Source organism: Lissotriton helveticus, chromosome 3_1, assembly GCF_964261635.1.
Source record: "Lissotriton helveticus chromosome 3_1, aLisHel1.1, whole genome shotgun sequence".
In the NCBI taxonomy this organism is placed as follows: domain Eukaryota; kingdom Metazoa; phylum Chordata; class Amphibia; order Caudata; family Salamandridae; genus Lissotriton; species Lissotriton helveticus.
Window position 1 is genome coordinate 551913876 of NC_136061.1, and position 14990 is coordinate 551928865.

Genomic DNA, 14990 nt, shown 5'->3' on the forward strand with positions numbered 1-14990 from the left:
CATCATTAAATGTATTGCAGCAATGCAGGTACTCTCCTTTTCAAATTAAAGAAGGGCAGGTACTCAGTACCGGACAGAATCTGCCCATTTTAGGCACTCGTTATTGAAAACTCACGGCCCCCTCTTTCACGGCTGGACTGGGAAGAGAAACCAGCCCTCGAAATTCCACTCGTCTGCCCCACCTGGGTGGGATGGGATGTGGGGCGTTGTGGCACTGAGAAGCTCTAGTTGTGAGGACCACTGCCACTTTAATTTTGTTACAGGGGGCCTATATTGCAGCACTGCTGCAAAACCGACCCCAGTGATAAAACCGGCCCGGCTGCTGCAAAACTGGCCCCCACCCCTCCGGCCCACCAGGGAAATGCCCGATGACCGCTGCTGCCAGTCCGGCCGTGCTTTCATCACATTCTGCAGGGGGCACCATCATTTTGCACTATGCCGCTGCTCGTTGTATAATTTGTCATGGTGGCAACCACGTATCCCACCTGCAAGCAGCTGGTGAACAAAACTAGATTATCTAAACAGAATTATTCCTCCTCTCTCAGAGAGCAAAATCAGACCTGCTTTAGAATCCACTTCATAAGTATGGGCCGAATGTACGAAGCAATTTAGAGTCACAAAGCATGCCAAATCACAGGGTTTGCAATTGCAAAATGACTATTTGTTCTGTACTTAAGTCGTTTTGCAATTTTGTAACAGGTTACCGAATTACGAAATGGACTTAGAAGCATATAATGAATCGCTATGTGTAGGGAGCATGTTTAAGGTGTACCTTCTACCTAGCATTTCGTTAAGGTATATATCAGTGTTTTGCAACTGTAATCTTGTCTCAAAACATGGAAAATTTACAGAGTTTGGCTGGCAACACCTTCTCAAAAAAGAAGGGGTCCCCAGGAAATCCCTTCCCATTTGCGTATGTAAAAACAAAAAAGTTAGTTGGGCAGTAGGCAGTGGTCTAGGGACCAACTCTCAAACTTTAAAAAACGTATTAAACTTTTCTTTGTAAATGCAGTTCCTTTCCCTTTAAGGAAAACAGGCTGCATTTTGATAATAAGATTTCTTTATTAAAATGTGATCACAGACATGGTGGTCCATTGTCCATTCCAGTGATGGCATCCATTTGTAGTGAGTCACAATTCACAACTTACCTCATGAATATTGAAGACGTAGGTCAGATTGCGACCCACTACACATTTTGTGAACTGACTTATTAATACATAGGTCTGATCACAGTATGATTTTCCATTCACAAACTGTCTGGGAGCAATTTTTGACCACTTTTTTGTAAATGGAAATTTCGTAAAAGAGCCCTATGTCATGATAATCAATGTAAAGTCAGTCCAACGCTAGGAAGGAAGTGAAGAGGTGGTGAAGGAAGGAGCTGCAAAGCATTGCTAATCCAATCAAAGCAATTCAGGCATCTTTGGAGCAATATTAGAGAAGCACTGTAGGAGCAATGTGGGAGCTGCACCACTTTGTACTTCTCCCAGAGCACACCAATATTAAAAGAGAGGAGGCCCGGGCCCTTTAATAATACTCATGGAGTAGTTGTCAGTTTAGTACCTGGCATGGAAAGCGGCTCTGTTTTTATTGATGTGGTTGATGAATTAAGGAATGCTTTTGCCTAATACTCTGCAACATATTACAGCTGCATTGCCAACAAATCTCTTGGGCATGGATCAATAAGAGTTAGCATATGACTAGTGTATTCCTCAGGATGCCCTTTGAAAGGGGCACAGCGGGTCTTTAGTGTGGGGGGTTGTATGACCGGACCCCTATCGAAAGGCAGGCTGGGATGTGCCTCTAAAAGCAGTAATGGTTAGGCAGAAACCACTCTGTCAGTGTCTTTAGAGGTGTACGCTGAATACAGGCCGCTGAAGGGAACCCTAAGTCCCACTGTGCACCCAACCGCATAGATGCCTTCAGGGCCACCATTTAGGGTGGGGGCAACTTGCAGAGAAATATGGACCAGTTAATGAATCACTGATCCATTTTATATTGCTCTCCAAGAACTGTGCCAGTGCTAATGAGAGCACATTGTTTGCAATGTGGTGGACAGGACCGAACACATACTTTCCAACCCTATTGATTTAGGCGGTGGGCTATTGCTTTTTCTGCAGTTCTACTGCCTATGGATTTGATCCCGTCATCCTACTGGTTTTGGAAGTTCTAAGCAGGGCAAAAGAAATCAAAACCTGTTCCCTGTGTAGTCTCGGAGTTTGCCTGAAACTGATAATGCTGCAAGCAGTCAGTCAATCAATCAATCTGTGGTTTGTAAAGCGCGCTACTCACCTGTGAGGGTCTCAAGGCACTGTCATCTGAGTATGTCTATCACATGGGCCTCCAATTTTTTCAGTAATAAGAGCTACCTATGCTCAATGAAAATCATCTGTAGTACTAAAAGTATTAGTGTTATATCAGTGACCGCATCAGGCAACAATAAATTAGTAGCCACCCCATGCAACATTACCAACAGTGACCACCTCAGTGCATCACTCAGGGTTGCTAGTTCAAATGTCTACAAGGTTTTGTTAATCTGGAATGCCAGGACCTGGGAAATACATATTAGCCACAGCTGCAACACCCCTGAGTGGCCCCACAGGCACCAAATATGACTAATAAGTCTCCCAATATTGCAAGATTCACCACTCAAATGATTTAAATATATTCTGGAAATAAAAACATTTTCTCCAAACATCAGAACACATGTTCAGAAAATGCACAGCTTTTCTTCTCGTACACATTCTTTTCAATTTTCGTATACATACAGTAATTCAACTAAGCAAAAATGTTTAATCTTGTAGCCTGGGCGGCACACAGGAGAGCAGTGCTACTTACATGTAGCTGGAGAGCTACTGATAGCTCACGAGCTACTTGTTGGAGAAGACTGATCTAGCAAATAAAAATCCATAAGAGCAGGTTGGATGTCCAGAACACTGGCACTGAATTCTAGATCAGGAGCACTTGTACTGGGTGTGTGGTCCTGATGTTGCCCTTTACAGTGAGAGAAACATGAAAACACAGGGTTGAATAGATGGAGGTAGTGGATGGAGCCGAGAGACAGGAGTAGTGGTGGGCATAATCAAAGATTTATGAGCCCCAGTACAGGAAGTGATTGGCATCTAGCCAGATTCTCAGATCTGACAGCTATTATTGAGTCAGATCCAGACTAGCCCCAGTGGAATCCGTCCCTGGTAATACAATAACACCTGGATACGTTCAGCTGCCACCATACGTTGTATGCTTTCTGTTCGAGCCAGTAGCTTATAGGGGATTTTCTTATTTTCACTTGCAGCTGGGCCCAAAACAAAGAAATCCTTTAAGCCATGTTGGCTAGCAGCACATCTGCTGTTCAGCACGGCTGAGAGTCACAGAAAAAAGCGATATGATGTGGCCAGCACAGTCCACGTCATAGCGCTTTTTTGTGTTAGGGGGGACAGGACAATAAACTCCACATGGGAGGCGAAGAGACTCTGCATCGGCTCAACGTCCTGTGATTCTGGACTTTCAGTAACTTACAGCCGTGCTGAACAGCAGATGTGCTGCTAGATAACATGGCTAAAAGATATTCAGATTGACAAGGCCTATAGCTCGGGCATTGCCGAGACCTATTGGCTTTGCCAGTGCTTGTTTCACACTGTAAGCACGTACAGGACAATCTAAACATGCTAAGTGTTGAACCCGGGCTCGCTCCAGATATTACATGACATCAGGTGTCAGGGGTCACTGGCCAGCTATGAAGTAGGAGGAGCAGCATGGCAGTGAAGAGACAGGGTTCAAAGCACTGAGGAAAGCCAAGTGGGCATAGGAAGGAACTGTGTGCATCCACAGGCTTTTGACTCCCTCGTGTCTCTTCTCAATCTCTTGGGGTATCAAACGTTTTAGGGGCGAGTTTAATGAGCAAAGGGAGTGCCAATTCTGAGAATGAGAAACGGGAGCTGAGGGCTTAAACATACAGCAGGTAAAACAAAGATAAATTGGTTTTGGTCTCGAGGCAGACAGGCCTACAGGGGAATGCACAGATTTCCTGGAAGATAGTTCCTCTGAAAGGCCGGTAGCGCTGGCTTTGAAGTGAGACAAGAGAATAATGAAGTTTGAGAAGGCTCCTGAACTTGAAGTCAGCCTGCAGGAAATTCATCACCCTGCCAGAGCTGAGCAGATTTAGTTTGCAGCTTTCTAGAGCGCGAGCAAGACCCAGTGGCTGTCAGAGAACATAACAAAAGTATAGTTACATGCTGCATCTAAGTAGATGCCTAGAAAAGAGAAGTTTACACAAGGGCCTTTCACATGAAGTTTACAAAAGAACTGATTTATTTTCCATGTTTGCATTTTGAGTATGACTATTACCGTAACATAGTTGTTCAGGTAGAGGGACTGGACTGCATACTGTTTCCATGTCAATAACTCCCTTGTTCAAAAAGTGAAAGGAAGTAAAATGATACTGGTACCATGTCCTATATCATCATCATTATGCTAATTAGCAAACTAAAACGTGCGCTATCCCCTTTTAAGCTCAGAATGTTGACAAATAGGCAATGAAAGTGCGCCCTTGCTCCTGCTATGGCTCTCCACCATTGGCGTAATCTGCCACCTCTTGTCTGTACATTACATGGAACTCGAAACGATAACCTTTTGTGACTTGATGATATCCATTATGCACAGCATCCATGTTTGAAAGTGCGGTGCACCAGTTCACAATAGGACATAGTTATTTGGTGTTCCCGTAGTAGACTCAGCATAAAGCCCTTCATCTAAAATGTAGAGCGGTGCCGCCTAAATACTAAAGGGTAACAGTGAGATACTACTTACTGGCTTGTGTTACTGAAGCAGTGAACACGCCTTGGTCCCACACAACATGCCTGGAACACCATTCACGCTGCTTCCACCTGCTCTAGTAAAAATAACTACAAGGTTGTTATTTCTTGTAAAATAAGTGAATCCATTAACTCATATATTGATCAGCTGTTCCCAGATACAATAACTAGATTTACGGCCGAGAAATGCGTTTGGTCCCGTATTCGAAAACGATCTCTTTTTTAAAGGGACATTTCTTGCTTCATTTGTTTAGGTGCTGTGCTCTAAAGAAGCAACATTCTATAAAGAAGCAGCTTGCATTGACTGATTTACAGAAATGAAAACTAGGAGCACGTTTCATTTAAAGTGACTAAGTCTGTGCACCATAAATGTACAACTACGATTTTTGGGAGGTTTAGACAAGTTTAGGGATTTGCATACTATGCCCTGGGAATTTTATATTGCCAGGGCTGCACACGGGCCACTTTGCATATTCCAGCTGCTTGTCCGCCTTGAGGAACACCTGCAGGAGCATGCATGGAGGAAAGCAATGCTTCTGCTTTTCCCTATGAGAAGTGAAGAAACCCCTTCCCACATCACCATGAAACATGGGGGTTTAGCCATTACTTTCTGACCCTGACAAAGGAACCTCTTCCTGCATTTCACAGGAGTAAATTTCCAGGAAGGGAAGGAATTTGCAAAACCTTGGTGAGCACCCACATGGGTATGATTTTGTGGGTCTTCACCAACTTTTTCTAAGGCAGCCCTCTAAGATTGCTCCATATTCAACCCAGCTTAGAGATTCACTTCACTGGGAAAAACGTAAGTATTTTCTCTAAAATATTTCGTCCTATAAAATATTCCATCCCAGTTTGTTGGAAGAAATGTTGGCTACTCCTCCTTCTGTGAATAAGAATCACTGAATTTCCACCCACAGATCTATTTTTGCCTATGTATATCTCGTGTGTGTAAAAAGCTTTGAGACTGATTGACAAAACTATGGCAGGTGTCAGTTTTGCTTGCATGTGCAGCTGTTTTTTCTAAATTTGGAGACATATTTGGCATTCTCAGAATGTGGTTTTACACAACCAAAAATGATTTTCTGACTTGTAATAGTACCCCAACATAGTTTCCTGTGGTATCGTAACCAAAACACCTGGTACCAGGCATTTGACATCAGGGGCTGAGAAGAATACTTGGAGAGTCCGTCCATTCTGCCTACGCGCCAAGCAACCTGCCTCCTCTGCTCATCATTAGTGGGAGGGAAACTTGTTGGATCACCATCTTCAAGATTATCATTACAAGGCTGGATCTGCAAATACCTCATGCCTGCACCCTTTTAACCCATCAGGATGCATCGCCAACTCCTGGGTAAGGCCATCTTGGAGCCCAGTTTCATAATGCAGTACTAATCAACGAAAGCCAATGGACTTGATGCATTTATTATCACGTTTTACCATTGTTTGTAAATAATAAATTGAACCAATGGACATTAAAACGGATTATATCGGTTTGAGAATACACAAAGATTTTCATTGACTTTGTTTTCTGTTCTTACAAGTCTACTTTAAAATAACATGGTACAGCCATTCTAACCAGGACAGCATTGCAGGAACAGCTGCCAGTTAAACAAAACATGACCATATGAAAAGAGTCAGGTTAAACTAAACGTGTGTGCAGGATCCAACAGGAGCCCTGATCTTTTCCGTCTCATCACCACATACACAGAAACGTTAGAGCCAGAGGTAGAAGTGGGGAAAAGGGAATGAGATATGAGAGAAAACAGAGACATAGCACTCCATCGCTCCTGCCTCATCACTCAAATGTGAAATTAGGTCTGTGGAATGTAGTGCGTTCCTACAAGGCAATCAACATACCTTCAGTGTTTAATTGTTTAACGCACTAAACGTTACTGCAGTTGTGAATTGATATACCTGAACTCTATCTCTGTGTACTTCAATCTCAGTACTTCGAAATGAAAGAGGTAATTTCTAAAAACTAATCATAGAAACAATAAGTACACCAAATATATATGTGTGCTAGTATTTCTCCCCTTATGCTTTGGATAAATACCTCAAGCATTATATCTATACACTCTCCTATGAAGATGGGTTATACTTTTTACTTCTGTAAAACTAGAAAGATAATCAACACTTTTAATACCCTGTTCCCCCTAATCTAGCAATGTTATATGCTTAATAGAACCATAATGCCTTAACACAGCACTTATAAACTAAAATGTAGTAATCCTCACTGTTCTTTCCCAGCATACTTTAGTAGAATATAAAATCAGCCCTAAAAGTTCAGATAATGTCCAATAGAATAGTTCAAAGTTTGTTTTCAGTAACAATACAACCTAATAATACTTCTCTTTGACCCGATATCCATGCAAACTATCCTTGAAAAATCAACAGGTCTTTGTAAGGAAAATCCGGACTCCATGTATCATGGTTTTGACTGCAACAGCATTGTAGCACAGTTGCTTAGAAAAGGATAACATGCAGTTAAATACAAGAAAGTCCATGATTGCTGCCCCCGATAGAGACACGTGAGAATGTGTGGTGTGCCGGAATTCATAGTTTACTACCAGAAACCGGCGCGCAATGTCTTCCTCTTATTGTATTGTACTGTATTGTAATTGCATTTATATAGCACTTACAACAGCTGACAAGGCGTCAAAGCGCTTTTTTGGCATCTGGCACGCTACTCCGGAACCCACAAAGGATTAGTGGTGAATTAGTATAGTGACAATATGGAAGTAATTTGAGTGGTGGCTATGTTAGTCAGTTATTTGGATTGAGAAGGATAGTGGAGGATAGAGAAGGGAAAATATTTTGCATTTATATAGCGCTTGCTACCCCTGATGGGGTGTTGAAGGGCTTTTTCAGTGAGTAGCACAGTATTTCAGAACCCATGAAGGATCAGTGGTTAATTAGTATAGTGAACATATGAAAGTAATTTGAGTGGTGGATATGTTAGTCAGTTCTTTAGATTGTGAAGGATAGTGGAGGGACAGAGAAGGGAAAAAGGTTTGCATTTATATAGTGCTTGTTACCCCTGATGGGGGGTTGAAGTGCTTTTTTCGGCGAGTAGCACGCTACTCCGGAATCCATACAGTGTTAGTGGTGAATTAGTATAGTGAAATATGAAAGTAATTTGAGCATATGCAGCTCCAGTCCTGACAATACCAGCACTCAATGACGAGCACTAGGCATTACGTTCTTAAAAGGAAGCCAGTGTGAGGGGATTTGAAGTACAGAGCCTATGCACCTTGGACACACAAAGCAGTAAGCTGAACCTCGGTGGACGATCCCTTATTGGAAGACACTTTCAGTGCTGTGACATCTTTGGGTGGCCCCGCGAAGCCCTGCTTGATATCTTGGGACTGATAACCATGGTGACGTAAATTGTGGCCAGCATACATGGGCCTAACGCGGCCGACCACTTCTGGTGATGCTCGGGCATTGCCAATGAGCCTCCATCGAGAGACCCTTTCTAAGCGGCCCCACAAGACCTGATTGCGGTCCCGCTGCTGGCAGGGACCGCTGCTCCGCCTTGGGTTCCTATCATCTGCTCTCGCTAGGCCTTGGTTAACTGCAGGCTCCACGCTACTGAGTGGGGGCAGAGGCAGACCATATGGCACCTGCGGAGAGAGCTGTGGACCTTGAGACGCTGGTTTTGAGCATCAGGCTGGTCATGAGCCTCTGGATGGCCTCCTTGATAACTTCAGTGTCATTTCTCTGTACAGGCAGTACCTCAGCAACTTGTGACTGGCACCTACAGGCCTTGCTGGGGCCCTGATCACATTTGTTAGTGTCCTAGGGACTTAGCCCCTATCACAAGACTACTCCTGTGCGGCCCCCTGGGGTCTAACCGTGATCCCGCTGCCAGAGGGAGCTGCCATCTCATAGTGGGCCCTCTTGGTCACACCTGTTGGGCCTTGGTGGGACGAGTGCACCACACTCTGGAGCGTGACCAGCGGCTGGGCCTGCGGTGCCTGAGGAGGGTGCGCGTGGTCCTCCGGACACTGTTGGTGGAGACCACGCTGCCCCTGTGCACTCTGGCTGGCCTCCCTGACACCACTACAGCCGTCTTTGCCTGCTGGTGGCCTTCAGGCAAGGGGGTCCAAGGAATATCCTAAGAAGGCTTTGTGATCTCTGTGGGCCCTGCCATCGGATCTCCGACTGCTGCTTAACGACCGCCAGGAGAGAGGGAACCCTGAAGACTCTGCCTGTGGACTACTCACACTCCCTATTCCACTGCCATCTGTGGGTTGGTCCTGTCTGTTCTTGCTAACCAAGGCCTAGCAGCCTTGCTTTTTAGGACTTGCCTCACCTGCGGCCTGGGGAAATGTGACTACATCCTTTGGGACCCTCCCCTCAGCAGCGAAGATTGTCCTGGCACTCTCCAGCTACTTGAGACTTCCCTGTTCCTTCACTGATGCCCTGAACAGCTCTGCCAGCTCTCTGTGAGCCCCAATGCAAAACTTTGCGCTGCACCCTCCCCGTGGCCTGTGGCTCTCCTAGAGGCTTCGACCTGGAACCGCCGGATGCCAGAGAGCCCAAGCATCGCCTCTGCTGAGCTTTCCTGCGGGTGTGTCAGGGTGCTCTGCCCGGTGCCTCCTTTCTGTAACAGACCCTTGCTGATCTGCTGTTTGTTCCTACCGGGATCTACGTAACAGAATGAAAGGAAGGGGTCCTCAGACATAGAACAAAAAATTCACAATAATTTCATTTGTATTAAATCAATTCAAAAAAGCAAAGCTATTGAATGCAAAAGAGTTTAATTCAAAATTGCATATACATCCTATTTAATGGATTAGAACTCATAATACATTTAATTATTATAAACAAGTTGGACGATCCCTTATTGGAACATTATATAAATACAAGTTTATATAAATGTGCGTGCCCACATTCACAACGGGGAGGGGTGAAGTGAGGGAAGTGTCAGGAATGGGATAGGAATGGTCTGAATCACTCAGTGACAAGTCTTACTCTAAGTTTAAAGACCGTGTACATGTGGTCCCTTGAACCAAAGGCCACACCATGAGGCTCGTATAGAGTCCTGAAATACGACTAATGAACAAAGCCTAACTCCGCTAGTGCCGTTAATGTCTTGCTTGGGGTCGGAGTTGGTCGATAGTTGTGTAGTCTACGTTTCGACCCGAAAAATGGTAGGAGTCTGTTCCTTACAGAAAGGGCCTTCGTCAGGACAAAGAAGTTGTGGGTGGGCAACCTCCTGGGGAATAGTTAAAAAACTAATTAGAAACACGCCCATCCTGTTATGAATTACAAGCAGGGCGGAACAGTGTGAACAATTAAAAACGTGTTGTCTACTTGTTTCAGAATCACATGTTGCTAAATTGAAGAGTACATGTGAAATGTCGCTCACCTATCGGAAAATGGCGAGGGGGGTTGAATCAACAGAAGGTATATTCACCTTGGATCGAAGCGATGATTTCTAACTGCAAATGATGGAGAAATAGACGGATATTTCAACCACTCTTTATGACAAGTCAGCTGGTACAAACAAAAAATAGCCATTTAAACAAAAAAGGGCTTGTTGCGTCATTTCACACAGTTGTTGAAAACAATAATCTGCTTAATTGACATAGGGGCACACCAATTAAAGGCGTGGAACAGTGAAGGTGTACTGTCCCTGGGTGGTGACATCTTGTCATACTCGTAGTCTATTATTTACCTCTGATTTCAAAGGTTCAGATGGACTCTTCCAGGTTCTTAGAAACGTCCTTATGGGTTATTAAATTATGCAACCTAAAGACGGGGAAAATTGTTTTTTTTGTCATAAACTGAAGGCATCATTAACCCAAACAATCAAGAAGTCTAGGAAAAAATATCTTATTGAGGCTTACCACTACTATTCATTAGGGCGGTAGATAGGATGGATTCTATATAAGCTGCACATTGGTTAAGTGCTCCAATATCTCATACTGTTCCAAATCGATTTACTAGAAAATTGTTGCTGGAAAACGTCTAAGTGCAAAGAGAAACCAGATTAGAATCCTATGTTTGGTGCTCGCATATTAATTGGAACAGATTAGCTGTAAATTGCTCTACTATATAGTCATCATTAACAAAAGAGGAAGAAGGGACGCGAAATGTCTAAAAAAATGGATAAATCCTATACTGCTTACCACTGTTTTGTAATTTTGTTGGCAGACAGATTGGAATCTGTGTGAACAGCCTGTGCGTTAAATGCTCCAATCTAGCACATTACTTCAAATAGACTTTCTTGAAATTGGTTGGAAAAACGCCTAAATATCATGAGAAACAGGGTTCAAGTTCTATCTTGTGTACTTGCACATAAAAAAAGACTTTATCTGTAAAATGCTCTCCTGGAGAGATTACCTCTTAGGGACGAAATGTTCTGGGTGCATCAGTCAGAATACAAGGTATAGGCTATGGTTTACGCCTGGACATTGAGGGAAAAAAAGACCTTATCACTGTTAATGCAGGGTTGGACTATAAGCATGAATACTGGGGGGGCATCTATGATCCGATCCTTACCTCTACAATTCACAGTTAATTTGATGGAAGACTGCGTCATACGTAGTTTACAGCCTCCTATGAAAGAATATAAGAGAGAATAAAGAGCCCGTGGGTTTCAAGTAACGGCCCGTTTTTCAGCCGCATCGTAAAAATATTGAGGCTCTAAGTAGGATTCTTTACCTTAGAATTTTGAAAGTTGGCCCCGAAATATCATCCTAAATGGCTCAGAAACCTGCCATCTACCGCGGACCACCGTTCCCTTCACAGTACTCCGAAATCTCTGTGCTCAGCCGCGTCGGACTGTTTGCTTCCTGGTTGCTTGAAAGGGGGGCGGAGCCTCGAGTCATAAGAGTAGAGGAAAGACTCGTCCCGTGTTAAAGCCTAGTAGTTAAGATAACCTTGCGGTGTGATACCGCTCTTGAAAAACCAAATGTATTGCCCAATTGGTAATTTATAACAGCGCTAATATACCCATAGCCCCTAAGAAAAATTATTAAATAAATTCAGGACATATCAAAAGGAGCCATGTTAAGAGCTGAGAATATGTGATGATTTGTAACATCTTACAATTGTGATCCATCTAGCCACATTGGATTTATCATGGCTCCTGTATTCCATTTGTACATGGTAGAGTGCACTTATCTCATAGGATAGTGTAGACTCATAGGATAAATAGGTTCAAAAAGATTATATACAGAACAAAACGCTGAAAAAGGAATTGGACAAACATTACGTTTTGTATTCCTAATACATTATGCATCTAGACATTTATGTATCTGCTGGTTCAAAAAATAGAGTGCACTTATCTCGTAGGATAGTGTAAACTCCGGCAGTATATTCATGTTATCACTGTAAATGAAGGAGCAAAAATATTTTTACTGTCAATTGTACTGATTTCTCATAGGACAGCTGAAAATAGTTCCACAAATTGCCCTGGGGATGTATATCAAAGATTCGCCAATTGTACAAAACTGTTTTCGGATTCATTTAGACCCTCAGCTACAGAGTTAAAGGTATAGATCCACTTGAGCTCTCTGATATTGAGAGTGCTAGGTAGGTCTCCACCCCTTGGGCCTAGTGTGACATGTTCTAGCACTACCCATTTAAGTGATTCAGGCAAATGGTTTAGTTTTACACAATGCTCAACCAAGGGTGCCCCAGGTACCTTACATCTAATTCTACTACAATGTGAGAGAAATCGTGCTTTTACACGCTGTTGAGTCTGACCTACATAGATGAGGTCACACGGGCAGATTATGCCATAGATCACATTTTTGGTGTTGCAATTCGTGTGATCTTTGTGTGTGTGTCGATGGTCTTTGAAAACAAAATCTTTGGATTGGATCGTCGAAGGGCAAGATTTACTATTCCCGCATCTATAATGTCCAACTATCCGTGGTTGTTTCCAGCATGTGGCTAAGGTGGGTTCGGGTTGGCATTCTAAGAAAGATGAAACTACATAGTCTTTTACATTCCTCGCCTTTTTGAAGGCGTGCATGGGTACGTTCTTGATCTCCAAATCTTTTGCAATAAGGCTCCAATGTTTGTTTATAACCTTTTTGATGGAATTACTCTTCGTTGAGAAAGTGGTCACGCAGATCATGCGTTCTTCAGATTGATGGTTACGTGCTGATGGTTCCAGGAGTGTTTCGCTGTGGCAAAACCAAGCCCTCTTCCTAGAGCGTTTAATCAACCGTTTTGGATAGCCTCTCTCTATTAGACGTGTCATCATAATGTCAGATTGAAGCATATAATCTTCTTTTTTGCTGCAGTTCCTTCGAACACGAAGAAACTGACCATAAGGCAAGTTATCTCGAAGGCTTCGTGGGTGGTGGCTGGAGTACTGTAACAGGGTTCTTGAGCCCTAACACACACTAAAACGCCACTCTTCATTTTGCCATGACATAAAGCAAATCTGCAAAAGATACCTCCAGCAGCCCAGGTAGGATAACCCGGTCACTTTGAGTGGCAGAAGTCAGTCGCTGCCACTATGAACCCTTCCGGGCCCCCCTCTGGGGACCGGCTCTGACAATGCCTCCCGGGTGCCCATCATTCAGGCTTAAATGGACACGTTTTTGCAAGAAATTCAATCTGAAATAGGCTCACTCAAGTCTAATATCAAGACCTGTATTTGCAAAATCAAGCGTGAGGTCACTGAGATTGGTGGACGACCTGGAACGCACGGTGGACGCCCACTTGGAGGAACAGGAAACACTTTGGTGCAGAGTCACGATCCAGGAGGAGCAGGAAATCGAATTGCAACAAAGGTAAAAATACCTGGAGAACAGAAGTAGGAGAAACAACATCCACATCTGTGGTCTTGCACAGGGAGCATATGGCACGAACATAATGACCTTCACCGCTGACCTCCTCCATACGATCATGAGCGACGATGATGCCTCCCCTCCAGCACTAGGCAAGGCTCACCAGAAGGCCCCGGTTCCGGGTTTCCCAGATGTTGCCCCAACATCCTTATAAGGGTCCATTTCTTTATGGAGTAGGAGGTCATACTCCAAGCCTGGAGGAAGAAGATGGACATTGTATTTCAAGGCCACACAGTTCAACTCTTCAAAGACATTGCACCAATCATCCTGAAAAGGCACAGAGACTTGAAGCCCATCACAGATAAATTAAGGGACCTCAACAGCCAATGTCAATGGTGCCATCTGTTTGCGATCACATATACCTTGGAGGACCAGCACACAGCTATTCGCTCCCTGAGATAGGTGAAGCAACTCCTGGGCTTTACGCTGGACTCTAACAGTGATGACTCGTTCCTGCCTTGCTTTCCCAGCCGGCCATCTGTGAAATCTCATTGGACCACACTCACCCCTGCAAACACAAAAGGGACAATGCTTCTCCGGAGTCCAAACAGGATATCATCCAACACATCCGCAACCGCCCAGCCCTCAACCTCTGGCTCTGTCTAACACAGGACCCCCTGCTTCCCCTCATTTGACAACGGACAGTCCGGTACATCCCCTGCATTTTCTTCACCACTTCTTCAAGCTGCGCCCTGGCTGGACTCCTGATGCAGGCGGATGGAGCCCAGGACTGGGCAGGAGCCATCTGGAGCCCCAATTGACCCACTGCATTGGGTGGTGCTGGATTTCGAATGCACTATTCTGCTATCCCGGGAAACTGGAGCCCCTTCTGGGCTGTTCTTCACCTCCCAGCCACTAAAGGCAGTGGGAATGAGAGCCTACGAACCTCCATACTTCCACCCGACACCCCATGATTAAATCCGTAGGAGAATGACTTCTCTTGAATGGCCCCCCTGTGGGTACACTGGTCATTACTAGACTGAAATGGAGTAGTTTGACCGTGTTGTGTTCTTTCCTAGTTTCCTTTTTCCATTTCTTAGGCCTTTGAGAAAACTGGAAAAACTTGCCCTGATATGCCCCTCCCCATATGTTGCCCATGATGCTACTGCCACAGTTTGGTCAGCAAGAACCTGTCTCTCAATACCCTTCCCTCGATTCACAATATCCGCTTGTTCCCTCTCCTTTCATGGGATGGGGCCCCACAATCCTTAGCCACCAGGGTTATCAGGAAGGTTCATACCTCTCTCTGCGACAGGTCCCACTCCGTGTTCTGCATTCTTAAAGTGCACACATTGTCTCCTCCCCATGGCTGCTAACCCACATATCAAATTCTTATCTCTTAACGCACGGAGGCTGAACG

At 44.3% G+C, this 14990-nt stretch overlaps 1 protein-coding gene and 1 long non-coding RNA gene across 6 annotated transcripts in view; one reads left to right on the forward strand and one right to left on the reverse strand.

Moving 5' to 3' along the window:
* Nucleotides 1-11613, reverse strand: part of LOC144822677 (uncharacterized) — a 281123-nt gene extending 269510 nt beyond the window's left edge. The window contains exons 1-8 of one of the 5 annotated variants that reach the window (XR_013608674.1): nt 11487-11613; nt 11325-11381; nt 11166-11229; nt 10952-11071; nt 10670-10790; nt 10498-10571; nt 10189-10261; nt 9656-10035 (exon numbers count right to left, since the gene is read on the reverse strand). This is a non-coding gene — a long non-coding RNA (uncharacterized LOC144822677). Of the gene's footprint in view, nt 1-9655; nt 10572-10669; nt 10791-10951; nt 11072-11165; nt 11230-11324; nt 11382-11486 lie in introns of those variants that run through there. The other 4 variants (XR_013608673.1, XR_013608672.1, XR_013608676.1 and 1 more) reach the window with 4 other exon arrangements.
* C3_1H3orf70 (chromosome 3_1 C3orf70 homolog) overlaps nt 1-14990 on the forward strand; it is a 135495-nt gene that overhangs the window by 26828 nt on the left and 93677 nt on the right. The window lies entirely within an intron of this gene.